Source organism: Carcharodon carcharias, chromosome 13 (genome assembly GCF_017639515.1).
Source record: "Carcharodon carcharias isolate sCarCar2 chromosome 13, sCarCar2.pri, whole genome shotgun sequence".
In the NCBI taxonomy this organism is placed as follows: Eukaryota; Metazoa; Chordata; class Chondrichthyes; order Lamniformes; family Lamnidae; genus Carcharodon; species Carcharodon carcharias.
The window spans coordinates 37605753-37621612 of NC_054479.1; positions in this window are offsets into that span (position 1 = coordinate 37605753).

Here is a 15860-nt window from a genome sequence, read left to right on the forward strand (position 1 = left end):
CGAAACCTCAGCTTTAATGAAAGCTTTTCTGCCTGCATGCAAAGCATTCAGATGAGCAGAAAAAGTGGAGCTAATACTAGTCCCTTCTAGAGCAAGGAGAGTAGCTGACAACACGAAAGATAACTTTGGATTTCTTCTGACAACCAACTGATATGGACTGTACCCCACAACCATTTGCAGAGAGCCCTTTGCGTGCACCGCCCATGCTAATGCTGTTTGCAGTTTACAACCTGGTTGATCAGCTAATATTTTATGTAACATGTCATCTATCAGCACATGGTTTCTTTCACAAAGACCATTACTAAACAGGCTCTCAGCTGCAGTGTTCATAACTATGATGTTTAAAATTCCACATTGGCAACCCCACCATTATCCATGAGGAACCTCGTTGGTGTTCTTAATCCTGTTCCTACCCATTTCTCCATGACCTTATTGGCAATGGTCCTTTTGTCTTTAATATGTATCACAGTGGATAGACTAAATCTGGTTGCCATATCTATGAAGTGTACTAAAAAAAATACTCCTATCCTTGTCCCAAACTTTCTAGTCCATTGCCACTGTATTGTTAAACTCCCTGGCTCGTGGCAAGCTCACAACAGGTCGCATAGGTCTCTTGCGATATTTAAGGCAAATTTCACACTGAGCAATGATTTGTTCAATAAGATAATCATATCCTTTATTGACCACTCCCGCTGCTCAAAACAGAGTCTTCAGTTTCTATGGCACCATATATGCAAACTCTCTACGTAATTTCCAAATTATCTTCTTTTTGTCCACCAAATTCTCATTCTCAGCAATTAGTAAAACTTCATGAACTTTTTGATGCGAAATCTCTGGCTTCTTTACTGGCCAGCAGTAATGGCCTGACTGAGTAAAATGTAGATCCACATTTTTCCCAAACAGGACTGCTCTATCATTCTTCATATCTAGCCTCATCTGAACCTTCTCCATCACAGATCGACTCAATAGTGGTATCTCACTAGAAACCACATCAGTACTGATAAACAGATTGATCCCTGCTATCTTACAAAGGAGGACCACTCGTTTAGAGGATGTTAATTTATTGTCATCTCCGAACCTGAAGCAGGTAGAGCTTTCATGCTCCTTGACCTTCCACCGGTCTGCCTCATCGAGACACTCCAGATAGCAGTCAAGCCAGTCCATGCCGTACACTGGAGAAGTGCAACCACTGTCCAGAACTGCACAGTTGAAGGAATCTACCATCAAGATACTCATCACAGGATTCAAACTCTCAATGATCAATATAATTCTATCATGGCAGTCACCATCATCATTTTCAGTTTCAGATGAAACCATCTCATGGGTCACTTCAAAAACACAATTCCTTTGCTGTGAGCAGTTCATTGTGTAATGTTACTGGGGATCACACCAAAAGAACCGATTAACCATTCCCCATGCATTTTTTTAGTTTAAACATCTACAGACACCATCCCAAGCACGCATTTTGTCCCGACTCTCAAATTGGGTAGGGTTACAACCATTTTCAGACCTCTTGTCATTAACCCGATCTTTGTATTGGAATCTTCATCTAATATTTGGTTGACTGCGAAATTCAGTCACCTCTATCCTTTGTTTTACAGCATAGTTGTTTGCATTTGCTAAGAAAGTGGCAGGGAACAACTGTTTCCCCAGAAAATTTAGGGCAGCAGCCATTTGATCTAAGAGAGTTTCTTTCCCACGGAATTGAACCCCTGTTAGTGCTAAAAGACTACCAACGTGGGAAATGTGAGCACAGTCCAATAATTTAAATGCCAATACCAATTCCAGAATTTCAAGTTCAAATCTCTGTAGTCTCCTGTACCATTTATCAAAATCCATGATATGTTCTTCCATGGACTGATCTTCTGATTTCCTAAATCTATCAAAGATCATCCAAGCTTCAGACACTGATCCTTTTTGTAAAACTTATCCAAAAATTGTATCAGATGGTTTAATCCCTCTTCATGATCCAAATCATCCACTTTCCACTCTGAATATACTTTATTCCTTACCTTACATTTGGCTGGTAATAACGCCAAAGCCAGATTTTGTTTTTTCCAGGGTATAGCAGTAACCGGAGTCCACATTTCAACTTCAGTCTTCCATTGCTGATAAGGTTCAGAGTCAGAAAAAATTGGCAGATGGTCAAAGCTGGCGAATTTGCACAGTCCTTCCGCCATTCCATAACTTAAATTGTCAGCAACAGTACATTTCTTTTCCCTCAGAGGATTGTTACAGAAATCTTCACATACAGCAATCAATCAGCAAGGCTTAAAGTTCATCCTCTGCTACCATGTTACTCACAATAAGAGGTTGTGGTGGAAGAATTAATCCAGGCTGGTCTTTTGGTTAAAGCTGGTTTATTTCCAAGACAACTCCACAGTGCTACTGACTTCCTAGTAGCTTCCACACAAAGTGTTCCATCTGTACCTTTTTATTCTATTTAGATGGGATAATTAATGCCCATCACCTGTTTAACTAGCAATTGGTTTTAACAAGATGATTGCCATATTACCAGGGCCTTCGTTCCGTACCCGGTGGGCACCGCGGGGACTGGGGTGCTTTATTGACCCCCTTAATCACATTTTGGTTTAAAGTTTGTAAGTTTCCTTTAAAATTTGTTCTTAGTTTTACTGCTGACCTGAATTAGGGACTGTGCTTGATTTATCCTAATTTTGTTAATTTAGTTTAATTGTTTTAACTTGAAAGAGTTACCAGGGCCTTTGTGGCTCCTTGTAGGCATTGCCAGTCTTTTACCTGCACCTGATCAGACTCTGGAACATGGGCATCTCGCTATGCAGCTCTCCACTATCAGGAGTGGCGGCTATTATCAGAGAGCCGCTGCTCAGAAATCCGCTCCTCCACCCTTTCCAGTGGCTGGTGGAGAGGAGGGCTGCAGCTGCCGGGGTGACCAGGATCAGGATTGTGCTGGGTGGCGGAGTAGTGGATGTTTTCTCAGGAGTTGGCACATCACGCCTCCGTGGACGTCCCACTGTGGCCATTGCCATTCAAGAACTTTGGATGGTTGTGCTCAGCCCCAGCATCATTCTGGGTCTCAAGGTGGCACAATTGCATGATGGGCTTCTGTCTGAGTGCACCCCTGTTTGGACACAATTCCACATTGGCCCCAAGCCCCAGCACTCCCTCGGGAGCCTGTGCCCTGCAACCTGAGTCACCTCACAGAAATGCCCTCCATGCCCCTTAGCACGGCGCAGAGGGGTTTCCTGTATGGGCTGCGGAACACCCTTCACTTCCTTGCCCTCGCTTGCCAACCGGACATGCCCTGGCGTGCCTTGTTGCTGTCCAGTGGTGGAGGTCCCCATTTTCCTTCGGGGACCTGGGATGGAGGAAGTTGCATGCAGCAGTCCCAGTTCGTGGACTCCCAAGGTGCCTACATTTTTTGCGGCCTTGTGGAGTCTGTGGACCACATGTACATAAGTTATCATAGGCTGCACCCCCTTTTAGTTTCTTGAAAAACCTTTTACTGTTGTTTTGTTTGCACTTAAGTCTCACGCTCCTGATCTATGGGCACATGGTGTGGAGGGGGGCCGGGAGGGAGGAGAACCTCCCTGTGAACCTTCTCCTGGGCCTGGCCAAGTTGGCCATTAACAGGTCCAGGCAGCAGGTGATCGAGTGGGTCGTCCGACCTGACTGTCTGCCCCTCTTCTACAGCTACATTCACGGCCTGGTGTCCCTGGAGAGGGAGCAGGCGGTGTCTACTGGCACCATCGAGGCCTCCCATGCTCAGTGGGCACTGTGGGGACTGGGGTGCTTTATAGACCCATTGGATCACCTTTTGATTTAATATTGGTAAGTTTTCTTTGAATTTTGTCTTTGTTTTTGCAGTTTCCCTTTAAGGGGCTGCTTTTACTTTATCCCTGATTTTGTTAATTTAATTTAATTGTTTGACTCCAAAAGAATTATGTCTTCTTAACCTTCCTAACCTTGCCCCTACAACTTGGTGCTCCTCCAACATCCACAGTGAAGCTAAGGGCAGCCTGCTGACTGCTACGCCCTGTCTGTGATGACTTTGGCAGGCTTCTTTTGGAGGGCCAAGACCTGGAGGGCCCTGGCCCATTTTGGGGGTCCTGCTGTGTGGCAATGGTACCCTCCTCAGCATGTAGAGCTGGAGCTGCAGGAGTCCCAGGAAGAGGGGATTTGGATCAGCCAGGTATTCCCAGAATCACCTGGGTGGATGCCCCCAGGGTGTGCGTCTGTTGATCCTCCTCCCTATGGGTGCCCGAGGGCCCCTGCCTGACTCCTTGAGGAGAAGGGCCAGCTGCAGTGAGATCGAGCTGCCCCACACCCTTCTCATGTTGACACTGCTGGAAGCCAACTAAGGCATCAGCAATGGAGTTCAGCACATGCAGCAGTGCAGGACCGATGTCCAGGACCAAGGCGCCTTGGCGGCCGCCATCCTGCCAATGTTGACCTCAATGGGACAGCATGCCGCACTATTACATCAGACTAAAAGGTGCTGCCCTCAGGGTCCTCATCCGAGGTGCTCGTGCCACTAGTGTCTGGGTAATGTTTGCCTGAGGGTGACATGTCAGATGTGCCTAGCAGAGAAAGTGCAGGTTATTTGCGCTTGGCAGTCATATAGACCATAGAACAGTGGCCTCAGAGACAGATGATGTGGTGCAGGATCCTCACATGGGCGTTTGCTGCCGACGTCACTGTCGCCGCCAGGACAGTCAATGTCCTCTCCAGCCAGCCCCAACACTCAACTCTCAAATGGAGTGAGGACGTTGATGGCTGGCACTCCGCCCCCAGTCTGGGACCTCTCCCAGCAATTCTGTATGACGTTGTCCTGCATAAAGTCAGATGGGGAGAATGTGAGCAAAGCACATGCCAGGCCAAATGAGATGGATGGCAGGCATTCATGTGTGCTGAATGGAGCCATGGATGGGATGAGAAGGCAGTCTCCAGAGGAGATGAGGCCAGGTGGAGATGTGAGGCTGTGTGTGACTGAATAAGTGGTGATGTCCCTTGAGCTGGCAGTGAGTGAGATGACTGTGAATGCGTAATGGGCTTATGAGTGGATGAGTTGAGGTTGATGAGATGGTTGACTCACCCTGGCGGCAAGGATGAGATCATTCATCTGTTTTCCACACTGGATGGCTGACCTCTTGTGTGCAGCATTGGCACTGACCACCTCTGCCAAGAAAGAGCGGTGAGACTGATCAACCTCCTGCGGCCAGAGTGGAGATAGAGGACATCGTGGCGGGCCTCCAAGGCATCCAGAAGGCGTCCCAGGATGCGTCACTGATTCATGGGGCTGCAATCTTCATGGCATTTGGGGTCATGTCTTGACTGGAGCAGTCATGGGCTGCAAGCACTGAGAAATGTGCGCACAGCTGCTGCTTAAATATGGTGCCCAGCATGAGGAAGAGGCGAGGTAATGACATGGCGGGCCAATCGGAGGCCACCCACCAGCAATCTGGCATGTTCTGCATCACTGCAGAATTTGAGGTGGGAAGGGGACATTACGGCATGAAATCCCGACATTGTGGCCGTCAGGTAAAACAATTTTTTAACACCCACTACCACACTTAGTGCGAATCTGGGACAATTCCGCCCAACATCATTTATTATTGAAAGATTTTTGTCAGATAATACAGTCCTGGGTCAATCATGTAAACTACTCCAGTATTTTGACAAACGTGCAGGCATTTGTTCCACTATTGAGTTGCTTTGGTATTGAGAATAACAGTTACATAAGAAAAGTTGCAACAGCATTTGCAGAATTGAACTGACCATTTATTTTGTTTCCAGAGGCTTATCAGAGGCATTATTGAAAGAATAGACCAGACATAGGAATACTGTAACCTTCAAAAAAAATTGTTTCCTAACATTTAAATAACTATATCCCTTATGCATTGCATGTAACTAAGAATTCCAAAACCAACATTGGTAACTGGCCAGCTGATGGTCTCATAGTGTCGCCCACAGAGGATACACTTGCTACTTATGTGTACCTGACATGCGCTGGAGCTGATGGCACTGTTGTCATCAATTGCATTTTGTCCTGTTTGCTGTTGCCGTGGCACTACTCATCTGTAATGCTCCCATTTTTCCTGCAATCTCAAGCAACTTACTTAATTAGGAAAATTATAAAATTATGTAATTAATGAAAGATGCCACCTATAATACATGATAAATGATAAATTGAGATCATTTTTTTGCAACTTGTCAGTGAAATATTAAAATCATAATTAATCATATTTAATTGAGTTGGCAATGATAATTAATGAAATTTCACACATTAAAATACTTAAATGATCATTCGTGTAATGGAAGTTAGGAAAATGTCTGAAAAATTGAATGAAAAATGTATTTATAAATAAAACATTGATGAAGGTTTGCTTTTTCCTTTCAAAAAAATAAATTTTGAGAAAAAAATTGCTTTGGTTGCGACTGTGGCCCATGACAACAGGAGTTGGGAACATGATGTGAGCAATACCAGGAGGCAGGGGTGAATGGTTCCGAAGAGGAGGAAGATAGCCAGAAAATTGGGAAATTTAGGTTCAAAAATATACATTGAGGTAATGCCAAACAAGGAGAAAGGCTTTAGGCCTAGCTTAGAAAATGTGGATGATGGTTATCATAATGAGAAAAAGACAAAAAATATTATTTAAGTATTTTAAAATAAAAAAAGTAGAGAACACAGAAGAGTGGAAAGGATGGCATAGTGTTAACTAGGCAGTTTGGTTGAAATATTCACTGTGCCTTGACACTTTGGACGTTCTGAAACCGTAGAATGCCAGTTTACCTTTGCATATCCAAAGCTTCTGAAGCTCCAGTTGGTATTAGAACTTGACTGAATGGCATGACAGGGACTTCAATTCTTGCTCAACTAACAATGGGAAATCCAATTAAAGAGCTAACTAGAGCCATCACAGGGCTGGTAAGATTGACTGCTGATATTTTAACACTAGGAAAACCATTGGAGATGGTTCCTATCTTGAAGGTGGAGTGCACAGCACCTGCACACCTTTTAATATACAATATTGATAAATGAGGATATCATTGTCTTCAAGTGACTAAATACATCACATGATGCATGAAATGAACCACATATGTTAGAAAGATCCCAGATTCAGCTCCTGGAGCTGAATTTTCCCCCCACGTCGGGGGGTGGGTTGATGGGTGGGCACGTATGTGTGCGCTTCTGATCAGCGCCTCCAATTGGAGGCACAGCGTCATTTTATGTGGACGGGCCAATTAAGGCCCGCCCAGCGTGAGGTCCACACGGAAGCACTGTGCACTCCCTGTGCGGGCGGCGGTGGAAATCCCAAAATCGAGAGTGCGCTCTTTCGCGCATGTGCACGAAGGTGCGCATTCATCTCCCTGAGGCTAAGTGCAGCTGCAGGGCGATCAGCTCTAAGTTAAAAAAGATAAAAATAGGAAAAACAAAATTTCTCTTACATGTCACCCCATGTGACAATGTCACATGAGTTGGGACATGTCCATAATTTTTGCAAAATCTTTATTAAAATTTTTTAAAGCCTACATGAAACTTCGTCCCACCCGTGGATGAGGTTTCATGTTTTTTCTTGTTCCCTCTGGGGCTCTTGGCCTCAAATGGCCATTAACAGCTGATTACGCTGTGCGTACGCCTTCCTGAAAATTTAAATCGGGCGCGGTGACGTCGGGAGTTCCCCCCGAAGTCACCATGCGTCATTTTATGCGTTGGTGAGCAGGCCACCACCCCCCCCCCCCCCCCCCCCCCCCCCCCCCCCCCCCCCCCCCCCCCCCCCACCCCACCCCACCAGCTCACTGACTCATAAAATTCCGCCCCTGGTCTGCACTGAATGGTGTGTTTTTGCACTTCACCTGAAGCCACTGAATCACGTTATGTTTGAACAGTATTTTATTTACAAATGTCAATTCTGCAGTTCACACTTGTAGTAATCTGGCAATTTAAGATTTACCTGAGTAAAGATATTCCCAAAGTAGCTTCCTCATACAAGCTTCTGGCTGTATTTTACTCAGTACCTGTGGAAACATAACTATTGATCAGTTGGCTATATAATTTCTGTTAATTATAAAAAAAATTATATACAAAATCTGCAAGTGGAAGAATACAAGTTCCTCAAACCTTGCATCCCCTTCCATTCCTTTAGTTCTTTCTGTCTGCGCATGCTCCCCTTTCTCTATCCCCCAACTGGCAACTAAGCCTTCAGGCAACTTCATCATGCTCTCTGAAATTCTCCTGCTAAAGCACTCTGCCTTTCTCTCTTCCACTGCCTTTAATCGTTTCTTGAAACCTATCCTTTTGACCATGTGTTCAGTCACCTCTCAACTCTACGAAAAGGCTGTGTTCATTCCCTTCTTCCTATGTGGAGGGCTGTTTTCCACCAAAGGTGCTACATAAATGCAAATTATTATTGTATCCAACCAAGAACAATGAAGCGAGACCACATAATGTAGCATGCTCAAGATGCTTTGGTGTGGAAAGCACTGGTACTTGACTGTCAGCTGAGTGAGTGCTTGCTGAAGCATGCCCTGGAGGCTTCACAGCTTTTATATATAATTTAGTTCAGGTTCCTCTAAAGATAAATGAAGTCATCTTATTTGACAGAGTATTTCCATTGTCTGAACATCTTCCGTCAAAGTAAGCTGATTGGTTACTTTGATTCGTCTTCAGTTGCTTCAATCTTACTCCCTCGCTTGCTTGACCTCCCTGATAACAATTTTTCTATATATCAAAATATAGACCAGAAGATTTGAAATGAGAGATGGTGTGTTGTGAATAAAATCTAATTATTGCTATTGGAATGGTGGAGGCCAGGTGAGAGTAATTGTGCCTCTTTTGCTTTATCAATAAAGTTTCAAAGGCAGTTATTACCTTACTGGAATTCTGGTCAGGTTTCTTTTATTTCCTATCGAGTCCTCCAAAGGAAAGGGGTTTTTTTTGCATCCATTTCCACTAAGCGTATTGAATTTGATCTTGCAGATTCAAACAACTTATTTTAACAGTTATGCAAAATCTCTATCATACACATTACCTTGTGCAGTCTATAGGTGATGTTAGAAGTGAACCAAGCAAGCATCTTCCTTTAACCTCACTGCACTCAATTCACTTTCATTTCTCAACTAGTAACTTCAAAATCAGCAATTTCTTCTGATTTAAGACCTTCAGTTTTGGAAGCAAAAACAAGGTATTGTTGCATAATTTCTCAGGCTGTTAAAACATCATTCACTTTACACGTTCAATATCTAGTGAATGGCAGCTGTAACTTGTTATTGTGAAATACACTTCAGTAAATTGGCTACCTGAATGTAAATAGGTCTGGTTTTCAGAAGGTGGCTACAATGTTATATCAAACATGCTCAAATTCTGATTGTTTTCCCAACTATTTTGTACCAGTGACCTGAACCAAATTCATCTCAATACAAGGAGGAAATATCTTAGCCAATTGTAGATTTTCTTCACATTATAGTTTGAGAAGACCTATCTTAAAGAATATAATGTCGTTTAATGCTCTGCTACTTTCAGAATAATTGGAAATCCGTATCTTGTATACACTTTAAGGAACTAACGGTGACATTTGAAAGTGGCTACCTGAATCCTTCAATGAATAGCTGTCAAAAGACTAACAACCCATCTTCAAGGCCTTAAAAGGCCTATAGGAAAACCCTTATCCAATTCCTTGCCCAATTAAATTCCAAAAGAGAAAATCAACAAGAAATATGGTGTGGTCCCCTCAATCTATTAATGATTCTTATACATTTTGCACCACGGTTAAAACAATTCTTGTGCTACAATGTTTAATCTCCTTATTGTGAGGCTGTTATCCATGAAACTGTTGCAACTAAGCTAGGGAAGTCAAGTCAATGCTCAACTACTGACCAACTTGTTCAGTCATAGATTAATAACAGTTATCTATCAGGCACTCATATGAAAGGTCAAATTGTCACGAGACTTATATTTAACGGTCATTAGATGATTGACCTTCCTATACAATTAGATGAGTAACATGAAAAGGCAGCTTGATGGGGTCAGTAATGTAGCATTCTTTCTGGAAGCTTCCAACTCTGTTCTGTTCAATGGTTTTTCCAGTTCAGTGGGTACAGAATCCTGCTCGGCTTAGTTAAGAACAAGACTTGACATGTACTTAAAGCTGTGAAAATGAAATTAATCCTCTTGCTGTATAAATATTTATACTTCTGTTTATCTTATAAGCTCTAGCAAGGCTAAAGACATGTGGTGACTGAAAATGGCAAGTTCTGCTTATAATGGCATTTATCGGGATTTTTTATAATCGTGGTTTTGAAGACACATTCTGTGATCTCACCCTTTTGTAGTTAGATGCATTGGTTTCTAGTGACTGAATAAATTTAATTTAATTTTTATTACAGAGCACTGCAGAACTGTTATTTGTATTTCGGGACTTGAATACCACTGTTCAATTTTCCTGTGAAAACTGTAAATTAATGCCCTTAAGAAATTCTCTTGTCCTTTGTAATTTGTAAATTCTTGATTTAAAGCAAAATCAGAAATATACAGATAATCCAGTTTGCAATTAATAAATCTCCAGAACCCATCAATATCTACTGTATAGATTGGCTAACAATTAAGGTGAGAAGTTCCCCAAAAAAGTGCCAACTGTTTTGCTGTATCAGGGGAACCTGTTTGACCTCTGGTTTAATGGATAATCTGCTTTAACATTTTTAAATGATAAAGTAGAGGCAACTGAAAATAGGGAGAAGGATACAGAGGCATTAAAAGTTAAAGTCACAAGACTCAATTGAAAGGAAAGAAAAAGACTTGCGCTTATATATAATCTGTTATGACCTCAGGACATCCCAAAATGCTTCACAGCCAATGAAGTACTTTTGAATGTTGGTCACTGTTGTAATGTAGGAAACATGGAGCCACAACAAGCTCCCACAAACAATAATGTGACAATGACCATATAATCTGCTTTAATAATTTTGATTGAGAGATATGTATTGACCAGGACACCGGGAAAACTCCCCTGCTCTTCACCCAAACAGTGCTGTGGGATCTTTTGTGACCACCTGAGAAGGCAGACTGGGCCTTGGTTCAATGTCTCATCCAAAAGGCATATCTTCTATTCACATGACTGCCAAACTAGTGCTGGATCTACTCCTTGGATCTGCTCCCTTTCCCCACAGAATTGACAAGACTACGGCACATACCATTCCACAGCCCAGGGCGGAACACTCACATCAAACTGCCTGTGTTTACTATACACTGAAAAAGGTTGTATTCTAAAGGTAAATTTGGCACCCAGCAATTTTTTTCCTGTTTTAAAGCATCTGTTAATATTCTAAAAAATGCATGCTTCACTTTTGCATTTGAATGTACTTGGCAGTTTTTCCTATGCCAGTGCTGGACCCTGGGCACAATAAACACCAGAAAATCAGTCAGGAGGAGCACACACACCTGTGACAGATCTTGCCGGATTTCCATCCCTCCAGTTAAGCGTAATAAAATTGGACCAACTCCCTAAGAAAGAAGCAAAATACTGCGGATGCCACTGTTTATGCTCCATGTGAGCCTCCTCCCACCCTCTTTCATCTAATCCTATCAGTATATCCTTCTATTCCTTTCTCCTTCATTTACTTTTCTAGCTTCTCCTTAAAGGCATCTCTGTTATTTGCTTTCAAATCTGTATATGCTAGCTAGTTCCACACCCTTCGTTATCAGATTTATTAATGACTATCTTCTATTTTCTACCAGTCTTGGGCTCCCCTATATTATCTAACAATGTCCTGCAGAAAGAATTTTTACCAGTCTCTCTCCTTACTCTGCAAGTTGTTGATTGCTTTGTTTTCAATTAATTCAGTCAAAAGGCAGCCAGGTTTTCTTTTAACTGCTGTTTAAATCTTCAGGAGGAGAAACCCGGTTAATATTCAGAATCCTTCTGTGCCTCCTGATCCTTTTCTCTTTCCTTGAATTATCAAAGACTGCATGTGAGAATAATGAACCGTAAGGAATTATCCTTTGTTAGATATAATTTTGCACACAGGAGGTGCTCATTAACGTTGTCCTGTTCCGTCATGACTAATGGACACTCTTAAATTAGATCAACACTGCACTTGGCCCTATACATCCTGTCAGGCACTCATGGGTAAATTATCTCATTTTCTTCATTATTTCGGCCTTTATTTTGTTTTCATAATAGTGAGCAGATTCTAAACTTTCTAATCACCTGCAGCAGATTTAATTATTCCATGAGGTTCTTTTTAATTTAGCAGCTAAATGCAACATCATGTCAAGGAAGATTTGTGGGCAGAATTTTCTGTTTGGCATCGGGTTGTGTGGGGGGGGCGGGGGGGGGATGGTGGTGGTGAAGAGCGGGAGCCAGCACGGGCAGCTGCAGACTTCATGATCAAATCCGCCCACGATCAAATCCGTGCCATCATTTTACGTGGACAGGACAATTAAGGCCCTCCCAGTGTATTTGCTGACTCCTGAGGATAGCTGGAGTGGGCGGGTGACGGGTGTACACTGACCGCTGGGTCCAATGGCGACCTGGCAGTCTGTTTATAAGCAGGCCTGGCAGTCTTTTGTAGGCTGCTCACAATGGCCAGTGCTAGGCCGCAGCAGAGGGGTTCGGGTGTGCAGGCCAGGCTGGAGGGTAGGCCAGCAGGGGGGCCAAAGCACCCCTCGTTTTTCTGACGACTGCCTTGCTGCCCTCCTCCAGAAGGTGGCAGCACGTTGGGAGGTACTGGTCCCTGAGAATGGGAGGAGGAGGCCTCCCCCACATGACCAAATGTGCCTGGGAGGAGGTGGTGAGCTCCCGCGACATGGTGCGGTGCACCTGGATCCCGTGTCACAAACGCTTCAACGATTTGTTGCGCTCTGGCAGGGTGAATACCATGTTGGCATGGGCATTTAACCCAGCAGGTAGCCTTACCCTCTGCACCCCCCAACCCACCCCCCCCCCCCCCCCCCCCCCAATGTCTTACTGTCGTGACAGCATTAAATCATTTAGGGCATTTTTCCTTTGCTGGGTGGCTAAGCAGATAGTGCCCATACTGAGATCAGCCTGAGTGGGTCATGAGGAGATGTGTTCTCCCCTGCACTATATATTGTTCTTGGTTGCACATGACTGGTTTGGGGGCAACCTGGAGGACGCAGACTCAGAATTCCGGGGCATGTCCTAGTCAGGGTGATGAGATGGTGGAAGGGGAGCTTCAAGGTGATGAGGCAACGAACCATCTGCTGCCCTCTACGCTGCACATGGTTGTGCCTCCTTGCTATGGGAGGAAATACTGTGTGGTGCCTAATGTGATGTAGGCAGATTGTGTCCAAAGGGACTGTGGGGACTGGGGAGCAGGCCAAGCATCTTTGTCTGAGTAATCAGCAGCAGCAGGGAGAGGCACTGGAGGCCTGATATGCCCCACTCTGGCTGGGGTGGGCCATGTACTTCACACTTGCTGGAGGAGCTGGCAGAGACAGAAAGTGCCCATAGCACCAGCAGTTGGAGGACTGCAGGGGACCAGGCACATGCTCAGTCAGTGCCTAATGATGAGTAGTCCGCAATGCAGCAGGTGTAGGAGATGCAGTCGGGTGTGCGGGAGCATCTGGGGGAGATACATGAGTCTATGCTTGGCTTGGTCTCCGTGGTGGAGGAGTCTGTGAGGACAATTGCTGAAGCAATCATGTCCAAGCACCATGCATCCTCCAGTGGCGACTCTCGTGGAAAAGCTCCTCCAGGACACCCATCAGGGCTTCCTCAGGATGCGTTCTGACCAGCAAGCCCTCATATCATCAATGACCTCAGCTGGTCAGTGTCAGTGTTGGAGATGGTCTGGACACCAAGTTTCCCAGCTCGGTACCCATCCATCCACGGTGAGCAGGGAGGTCCAAAGTGACCTCACGTTGGCGCAGCTGCTGCCTGTTGTCTCTGCGGGCACCTCTCAGGGCACCCTGGATGAAGGCGGCAGCTCCTCCGCCCCTCTCCCAGTGACCATTGCATCCGGTCAGGCTGCGATGACTGGGGAGATGCCAACTGTGGAACTGGCAGCTCCCTCCCAGGCAGGGCCAGCACTGGCTCCACGGGCCAGACGACACTCACTAAAGTCATCAAGGCTAACAGGACAGCAGAGTCATCAGGCTGTCTCAGATGCCATTCCGAGCGATCAGACAGCACCAAGACGTAGCACCTGGAAATGAAAGCATAAGGCACCTTAGGCACACCATGGGTTTCTCACTGGTGCTTTTGTGTTGGCCCAAGATGAGACCTTATTAGTTCTTTTTCATTGTTTACACAATTGTTTTCTCTTTGTGATAAGTTCTTTTGCTTCACACATTAAATGCTGATGTGTGACTGTGCTGAGGGTGCCTCATTTCTTCTGCATGGTGTATGGTTGACAAAAGTGTAATGAGTGATTTGTAAGGCATTCAGCTTTATTTACAAGGCCCTTAGTTAGTGCTGCTGGCCTGGCAGATTTTGCACTTAGGCGTCGAGTATCGAGGCGGCAGCCTAGGATTTTCCTGGATGTCCATCAGTGTTCTGCTAGCTGAAGGTTCGTTGGATTAAAGCCTCCCGGGTGTCCCTCCCTCCCTGGAGTAGTCCCAGGTCAGCATCTACCCCCTCAGCATTTCCCTGTGCGTGCTTATCCTTGGAATCACTGCTGGAATCTTCGTGTGCGGCCGCAGCCACTGCATCAAGGTCTTCATCGTCCATTGCATCCCTCCTTTCCAGCACAAGGTTGTGGAGAGTGCAGCATGCAACCACTATCACTGAGATGCAATCTGGGGGGTCCTGGAGTGCACCCCCTGAGCGGTCCAGGCACCGGAAGCACATCTTGAGAAGACCGATGTCTCTCTCCACCACAGCCCTTGTGGTGCCCTGGCTCCTATTGTACCGCTGCTCAGCTTCTGTTCTGGAACAGCAGAGAGGTGTCATGAGCCACCTTCTGAGGGGATAGCCCTTGTCACCCAGCAGCCATCCATCCAGCCGGGCTGGAGAACTGAAGAGCCCGGGCACTTGGGAGTGTCTGAGGATGTAAGTGTAATAGGAGCTGCCTGGGTACCTTGCACAGACTTGCAGAATCTAGATCCTGTGATCACACACTATCTGCACATTCATGGAGTGGAAGCCCTTCCTGTTGACAAAGGCACCAGGCTCACCTGCTGGTGCCTTGTTGGCCACATGTGTGCAGTCTATTGCACCTTGGACCTGGGGGAAGCCAGCAATGGCCGCGAAACCTCTGGCTCACTCTGTCTGGCTTGCCTGGTCCCAATGGAAGTGGATGAAGGTCAATGCACACCTGCACAGAGCATCTGTAACCCGCTTGTCACAAGTGTGGACAGCTGATTGGGAGATACTGCAAAGATCACCCACCGAACCCTGGAAGGAGCCAGAGGCATAGATGTTGAGGGCAGCTGTGACCTTCAGGGCCACTGGCATGGGGTGTCTCCCCACAGAGGTAGCGGAGATCTCAGGCCCAATCATTTGACAGATATAGTTGACTGTCTCCCTTGAGAGATGAAGCCTCCTACAGCACTGCACCTCAGACATATTGAGACAGCTGCTTCGCCGCCTGTGTGCCCTGGCAGCAGGATAGTGGCATCTTCTGTGGCCCGTTCTGCCTTGGTCTACCTCTTGGCCCTGTGCCCCTTGTGCCTGTGCCTGTCCTCCCAAAGGTGGTTCCCCTGGAGATCGGTTGTGCACTCCAGGCCACATACCCATTCTAGCCCACCCTTCCTCCTCAGAGAAGGTGCCTCCAGTGGACAGATCAGTTCCCATTCCCAGGCTAAGGGAAGGCTTCCTGAAACCTGTAGGCCCAGAAAAGATTCCTCACTGCAGAGTGTTGACCTGAAGGTTAAGAGTCCAGAAAAAGTAGCTGGGATGCATTTCAAAGTACTGCAGATC